The 8,439-nt window shown below is 34.3% G+C and overlaps 1 protein-coding gene across 1 annotated transcript in view; it reads left to right on the top strand.

Annotated features, from left to right (window-relative positions):
* Positions 1–5,402: 5,402 nt before the first annotated feature.
* Positions 5,403–8,439, top strand: part of pico — a 52,948-nt gene continuing 49,911 nt past the window's right edge. The window contains exon 1 of the mRNA XM_053767727.2: positions 5,403–5,673. The gene's annotated coding sequence lies outside the window, so the exon portion shown is untranslated. The remainder of the gene's footprint in view (positions 5,674–8,439) is intronic.

Here is an 8,439-nt window from a genome sequence, read left to right as displayed (position 1 = left end):
GCGCGCCTCCCATTCAACCACTTTTATACTTTTGTTTCCCCTACTCAAAAGGGCTCTTTTCCCAACAGTGGTCCCAAGCGGAGGCGGTTCCGGTGACCCGTTACGGCCGAACTTCGACTGCAGTCTAACATCTTGTCTTCGGGTCAAGTACACCAAGCGTTTCAATTATCCTTTACCTGATTTGAAAATTGTATTATTTAGGTTTGAAAACAACTGTCTACAAATTAAAGTATTTAATTGTGAATTTATGTAAAGTTTCCTTCGTAAATCGTGATTCTTGTCGTTTGGTATTTTTTTAACATTAGTTAAGATATAAAAGAAAATTTATTTCAATCTCATAGTTTCGGGTGAGAAATGACCGGAAAATGACAGAAATAAGTATACCATGAAGTTGAGATTACAATATTAAAAGAGCCTTTACAAAAGCCATTTTCTTTTTTTGGAATTATGTGTAAACACGTTTAAATACTAATACTCTATTATCAATTATATTATTCGTAAGAAAGTATCAACAGATGTATAAAGTTAATGCAGAGAACTACGTTGGTACGGATGCGTTTTGTATAATGGGAGAAAGAGAGTACTTAAATCAATTTAATAAATGTTTATTTTTTCTCTAGATCAATAAATAAAAAATAGCTTTTTTACAGTGTCTTTTATATTTTTCGCAATTAAAAATTTTTATTTTCTTCAGTCTTTTCCCTCTCTATCTATCTTTACCACTATTGCCAATGTTAACCCAAATGATAAACCAGCCACACTTTCGACGCCAACTATTCAAAACATGAAAGGTCACTTCAAATATTTGGCGAATCAAAACCAGTAGTATCCGGAAAGCCCAAACCTAGTAACCACCTCAGAGCCAGGCACAGGGCACAAACCCTGAGGGGGACAGGGCAGAAATAATCAAAGACCACAAAAATACCTATACAGCTATAGCTATTTACGAACTTATCAATGGAAAGTGGTACAAACAAGCTGATACCTATCGAATCACCTTAAGTTTGTTAAAAACATTTTGTTCCTAACAGAAAATACTCACATTATCTCACTGTGGGTAATATTGAATGTTAATTGCAAATTAAACTTAGGTAAGTATTTTCTTTATGATTCTTTACAACGAAAACACACCCTCGAGTTTTTCAAAGTAGAGCCACGAAGTACCGGCTAAATGACACTCTTTTCCAATCATATGTATGTATTCGACAAAACCCTAAGGGAGTTATAGAAGTCCGCATCGAGCGCACGAAACGCTAGTTACAAATATTGTTCCCAACTGCCACTTTGATTTCAAGCAAAATAAGCAGGGTAACGCTTAAATATTCTTCAAATAACCTGGTTTGTTTTTTAATATTGTCCTTACAACCCTGTAAAAATATCGTAATACTTTACTACGACATTACCTAAAACAATATATTTATTTGATGATGAGCGATAAGTAGAAAAGCGGACCCTAGGCTCCGACGTTGTATAGTCCCATTGTGCCGCATCGCCGCAGGGCAACGGATTATAAACGTAATATTACCTATTTATATGTATAATTCATTTGTTTCGTTTTCGCGTCTGTTTATGGCAGTAATACGTCCATGATTCTTTACTTCATACAATGAATAAATCACACTTTGAATAAAATGGAAATAAATGCAAGATGGCTACCAAAGTTTCTCGATTAGACTCACAAAGGGTCAAAAAACTTGAAGCAAAAGTCGTTCTTCCAGTTCCTATATCTAACCTACCTATGAACATTATTTCACCGTTAGTATTCTAATCTTAATCTTGACTATGAGTAAATAATGCTAGTCCATAACGGTTTTTGAATATCCTTATGAACATTATGATTTCGAATGCTCATCTCGTGTGCGCGTATTTGTTGGAAATATTATGTGCTGACAGCTTGTATCAACATTATTGCAATTTTTTACTGCCGTCGTCCTCGTGACCCTATAAGATATTATTGGGTATAAATATAAAACTTACAAATAGGAATCAAGTACTACGTACTTCAAAGAAATTTCTTACAATTCAAAAAAAGAGTGGTTTGTAAACGTCATTGATGCTAATAATTATTCATTATTTTAGAAACGTATTTCTAAAATAATGAATATACTTATATTTGTGCCGTAGCACAAATACAGTGCAGGATCGGAACACGCGTCGTGCGCCTGCTGGTGCAGTGGATGCACATCATTGCTTCCGGTGAAGGGAAACATCATGAGGAAACCTGCTGAATGGTTGATTCTTATTAACTTGTGTGTGAAATGGATTCTCCATCTGCAATGGCAAACTACTCCATTAATAATGCCAAGAAAGTTGTTGTGTGTGTTTCATTCCACGTAATAACCACGTCCCTCAGCCATGAGGTATACGACTATGAAGAAAAGAAAAAATGCAGGCTTTAGGCAATATATATATATATATATATATATATATATATATATATATATATATATATATATATATATATATATATATATATATCATTGGTTAAAAAACCCCGTAATATCTACTTTCATGTATTTTTATTCAAATTTATAAATTGTTACAAATTATGTTTAAAAACGTGTAAGTTGGCAGAGTGAAGAGGATTATACAATTTGTTAGTTTAGACTGATGATTTTAGGGGCCTGTCGGGGCCTTTCGGGTTTCTATATTATTATTGAGATATAGTCATAAAGCCTCCAAGGGTTGTTGTTTATGAATTGGCCCAAACTAGTGACACAAGATTTTCAACAGACTTCAAAAAAATGTTTACTCATTTAGCAGTTTTTGTTGATGCAACAAACGATCGGTTCATTTGGTTTTATAACGGTTTGTGGATTCACAGGCTTGTGGCACAAAATTTTGTATACAAATCTAATTTTTGTGAGTTTACCCACCTTTCTTATCACTATTTTTTCGTATTATATATGAAACTGGGTACTTTCTTGTAAAGGCCGAATTTTGCTGATTACGAAAGCTTGCTACCACGTCTGTTACGTCTTCATAACACGGAATAACGTCAGAATTACAATTTAAAACAAAAGTATTATGACGTTATCGCAAATCCTATTTCTCGAAGGCAGTCATGCCTATAGGACTTTATTTAAAAGTAAGTCAGGTATGGAGCAGAAGCACAGAATCAATAAGTACTCGTGTTCTAGAAAAGAAATTTATGATTATGTTAAATATTTTATTCTGTTTAAAATAATGCTTTTCAGATAGCTGTCGTCATGAAGTGTGTTTTAGTTTCTTTTAAATGTTTCTTTGAAAACAGCGTACTTTTTAATATCCTATCTCAACTATCGCTAATCAAATACTTTAAAATTTTGGCGTCGGGATCTCCCAACCTAACTTGATCTCCAGGAAATGAACTCTGTGGAGAATATAATAGAAATAATTTATTCCATAAACCAATTAAAGAGAGCTAAACATATTTGGAGGTGGGATACTAATATTATAAATGCGAAATACTGTCTGTCTATTCGGCTTTCACGGTTAAACCACTAGACCGATTTTGATGAGATTTGGTCCGCTTATTACAAAAAGTAGCCTATATTAACTAATATAGGCTACTTTTTGTCAAAAAATTAACCCCCAAATAACTTTCATGGGAGGTGAAAATTTGTTTGAAAATCGTGTACTTAGGTATGTTCTGCTTTCGCAGAGATATAAACGCGGGCAGAGCCGCGACGGGCAAAAGCTATAGTTAATAATAAAACAAATATATATAATATTATGTATATTCGGATAGCATACTTCAGTGGGTGATTTGTAAGGAATAATTATAAAGAATGAAATGTTTATATATTAATTTGCATATCTGCAGTCTGTAAGTAGTGAATTTCGATGAGAATACCTCACGAGGATGTTAGCCAAAGTGGAAGCAGATTTCAACATTAAATACATTGTATTTACAAGTAAACATTACGTGGTTTTGCTATTAGCGTACATCCTGGTAGGTAGCTAGTTTATCCTTACTGGAGGCATTTTGCGGAAGCGAGTATACGCCTCATGCATTAGTATGCGTTGGCCGTGCCGAACACTGACCTTAGCCGACTGCCAACCCACCTGGGCAAGAGCCATGACTCCACAATCGAAGAAAAAAAATGCAATATCAGCTATTGTTATAAAAAACACAGTCTTCGAGACGGGTTCATTGAACGTCACATTTTTAAAATACAATAGTACTGTCACCATTCAATAAAGTTTGCAGAAATATACATGTAATCCCACATAGAGAAGCGGTGAAACTGATACTGAAAGTGCGGATATAGGGTAGGTATGTTGAAACAGTATGATTCATACCTAGTGAAAATAATGAGTAGTTTCTAATCCCCGAAATCGGCTAGGTAATCCTTACATCGATATCATTCAATCCGTCTGTCTGTATGTTCGCGATGAATTCAAAATTTTCACGGATTTTCATTCGGGTTTCACCAATAGATAGTGATCCCTGAAAAAGGTATAAGAACCATGCGTTTGCAGGCTCGACGATGTACTACGATGGTACTATGTTAATCTGTCGACGGAAGTCAATTTGACAGAGGACGTCGAAGCGCAACTGAGCAAACTCCGTACAACGGCATGGCCATGAATTTAGTAAGTACTGGGTACCTACTAATTAAATGGGCATGGCAGATGAGGGCGTATTCCCATTGCTGTCACTGCGACATCGCCCGTCATCTTGACATCCATCGACGGATCAACGCAGAAGAACGTATATAAATTGCAGCGCGTGCTAAATCTGTGAGAAATTGTATGAAATTTCAAACCTTGCGCGGGGCCCTTTCTAAATCTATACTTTCAATAAATATCATCGCACGTCGCAATTGCAAAACTTATAAACAATAACGGAGCACAACTTTACTGAATAATAGGAACATGTTCTAATTTATTATGTTTTACCTGAGCGAAGCCGGGACGGATCGCTAATAACATAAAAAGAACAATGCCACATCTACAACAACGTTTATTTTTAACGTCGGGCATCTTTTGAGCCGTGTTCGGCGATAGTGTAGAACCTACGTTACATCGGCTCCAGCGAATAGTTCGGCAAACTTTGGCAGATTAAGTATATATTCCTGGTTTTTCTTTGCGGGAAATAAAAACACTCACACAATCTACGCAATGTTCATGCCATGTTCATGCTTTCACGTCGGAGTCTGTCTGAGTTCGGCGATAGTGTGTAACCGTCATTACAACGACAACATTTATTAGTACAGCAAAAAATACATAGATGGTAATACTTATGTACTTTTTTCAGCATTTACGTTTACTGAAAACAGTTGTATTGATGCTTTTTATGCTTGCTTGCTTTTTTCCGCAACCTGCACAAATGAAGTTCGTAATGGGTTTCATAGATGGCGCCATAAGCCGCATCAAATGCACAACAAATGCACAGCACAGAAGCGAATCACACTCACACTTCCGCCTACACATCGTACGAGGAAGGTGTAGGTAACTAGCTGGTTCGTACAGTAGAATAAGAAGCTCCGACGGTCGCTTCGGACGTTATAGTATTATGATCGAAATGTTCCCGAACCCAGGAAACACAAAGACTGCATCTGACCGCGTTTCCGAAAGTGAAAATTAATTCAGACTTTTCATTAGTTCCAAGTTATGAATCTATAGTGTTTATAGACTGGAATATTGTTTGATAAATAACTCGAACGTGATCGCCGGCGTGCATTTCTGGTAAGTGAACATTTTTTTTCCTATCGGGGTACTTGCCTAAATACCTAAGTACGCCTATTGATTGGGAAGAATAACCTCAAGTTCATTTGAACTGAAGTAGACTTTTGGAAGTAATAAGTAATTATAATCAAAAATCTAAAGTTAGAATAAATTTGTTAAAGTGTTCGTTTAAATAAATTATAGTTAGTTAGGTACTTAGCTAAGAATTAATTATATATACAATTTAATACGTAGGTACTTATTGAAGTAAGTATCTAAGTACTTTTATAATCCATAACCCATAAAATCAAGCGAGTAAGTAATAATTTACCTAATTTTAGATCTTACCTAATACACATATTCGATGCAATTTAGTAGAACTAAATTAAAAGACCATAATTTTACGCATTCATTACCTATTTAAAACATCAAGCGAAACGAGAAAATTTTCGGAAGAGTCTCATATTTTCCAGTTTTATTTAAAAACTGTAAAATACACATAAGTACTCCTGACACAAAAGAGGAAAGTGTCATATTAGAAGACAGCGTATCATCGTCAGTACTTAACAAAAATATAGGTACTAATTACGTAAATAACTTTATCTGTCTATCAATGTCGTCAAGTTATCACAATAATGAATAAATACCGCAATGCTATCCGAACATCATTTACGGGTGCCCAGTCAGTTCATGACGTTTATTTATTAGGTACTTCATATTCATCATCTCTTATTCCTAGTTTGTAGATATAACAATTAATTCTAAATTAATTTTTTATACTTATCTAAGTAGTATTTACAATAAAAATTACTTTGTATTCAGAATCGATTGTGAGAGGGATATAAAGATATAAATTTTCACTACGATAGGTATATACCTACTACAACCAAAGTCTGTATCTTAAACATATAAAGTGTTTACATATTTTGCAACTCGGACAACCTCTTCTTATAATAATGACCGAGAGTCATGGTCATTATCTTTACATACATAATAATAAAATAGTAAAAATATTGTGTAAAGACACAAATAGGTACTTTATTATTTTTTACTGAAACGGATAGGTACAAGGGCACTTAAAAAGAATAATAGAAAGTAAAATAAAGGTAATTTTTTGTCTGTATGTATGATCATGATAATGTCCGAAAGTACTAGACGTATTCGAAACCTTTTTGTTATAGGTATAGTTATAGGTATATACCTGGACAACATATACGTAGGTATAAACAATGATGGTCCAGTTAAACTATAGGAAATATAATGTTCAGCATTATGAGCATTTACTGTTGAGGTATAAAAGTCGAAGATCTGATGAGTCTGAAGATCTCTGAGAACACCTGATTCAGACCAATAGTAAATCTTCGTTTTGCAAAGCGCATACTGTATCTAGGTTATATATAGTGTATTTTTCCAATACATTATTTATTTTATTTTAATTTTTATAATCAGTTATGTGTATGAAAAATACGTATGAGCAAATAAATGTACATGGACATCGCAACCTTCCTTCACAGACAGTTTATTAAGACATTCCCCTGAAATCAACGGAATTATGCGATAAAATAATGCAATCTAGAAGAATAAAGACTGGCTTATTCATAAGTAACGACCTCGTAAATACAATCTAATAGTGGTTAGGAACACTGACTCTACCTTATCAGAAAAAGCGACAGTGCTTTGTTTTACTTAGCCATTCTGATATCTTTATCTTCTGATACTAACCCCAATAATATAGGTACAAAAGTAATAATTAATAATAGTTTCATTTATTTTAACGATTATTTTAATCAATATTTCGAAGGAAAAGCAACAATATAACCAATTTAGATTTTAAATGCTATTTTGGATACCTAAATGTATCCATTATGCGATGACACTGAATACCCAAGTCTCAGTAGCAATTGATTATAATTAATCATTGACATCCGACATTTGCAGTATCGTTGATATAATTATACTTAAGTATATATAGATGGAATTATGTGTGTGATTTGATCCACAATGCGCAGTGCGGCCTGTATACGATGCACTCATATCATATGTCATGCTATAAATTGTCCTCACCTTGATGACCTCCTGTGTTGATACAGCATGATATGCATAGAAGCTTTTGAAGGAATGACTCATTTTATTTTCGAAATTTCTCCGAATATAAGGACCTTTTGTCGTAATTGCTTTTGAAATAAGCCGCTGATACTTAATTGTTGAGGAACAGGATCCCCTAATAATATTGTGCATTGTGTTGTGCATTGTCAAAAAAGGATAGGAAAGGACACAAACAAATGAACACTGGGGTGCTAAATTGCATTGTAAAATTAATAAAATATAAAATAAAAGGTGTTTTTCAGTGTAAACATAGTTTTAATCTACTTCCTCTGGTCATACACCTGCAACAGATTATTGGCCCAAACGGAAAATAGTGCTAAAACAATACTGAAAGTAAAAATAAAGGCGGTAAGCGGGCAACGGCGGGAAATATCGAAACAGGAAAACCAATTAAAACCTATTAAAAGTGAAAAAAGAACAGAGAATTGAATAACTTCCACATATCGAGATTTCCCACGTCAGTACATGGGAAATTTCCATGTGTGGAAATTCGAAATAAACACTTGAATGCGAAGGTTAAACTTAGTAGGTTATAATAACACCAGAAAAAACAGAACACACTAAAGAAAAAAGATTTTCAGCCAAAAGACGCCAAGGCAAAAATTAACATTGACGCCTCAACGTGAAATTTCAGTGATGTGAACAAGAGTAAAAACCTGGTCAAACGTCTCGTCTCGTCCC

Source organism: Plodia interpunctella, chromosome Z (assembly GCF_027563975.2).
Source record: "Plodia interpunctella isolate USDA-ARS_2022_Savannah chromosome Z, ilPloInte3.2, whole genome shotgun sequence".
Classification (NCBI taxonomy): Eukaryota; Metazoa; Arthropoda; class Insecta; order Lepidoptera; family Pyralidae; genus Plodia; species Plodia interpunctella.
This window is presented reverse-complemented; position numbering and strand designations above follow the sequence as displayed.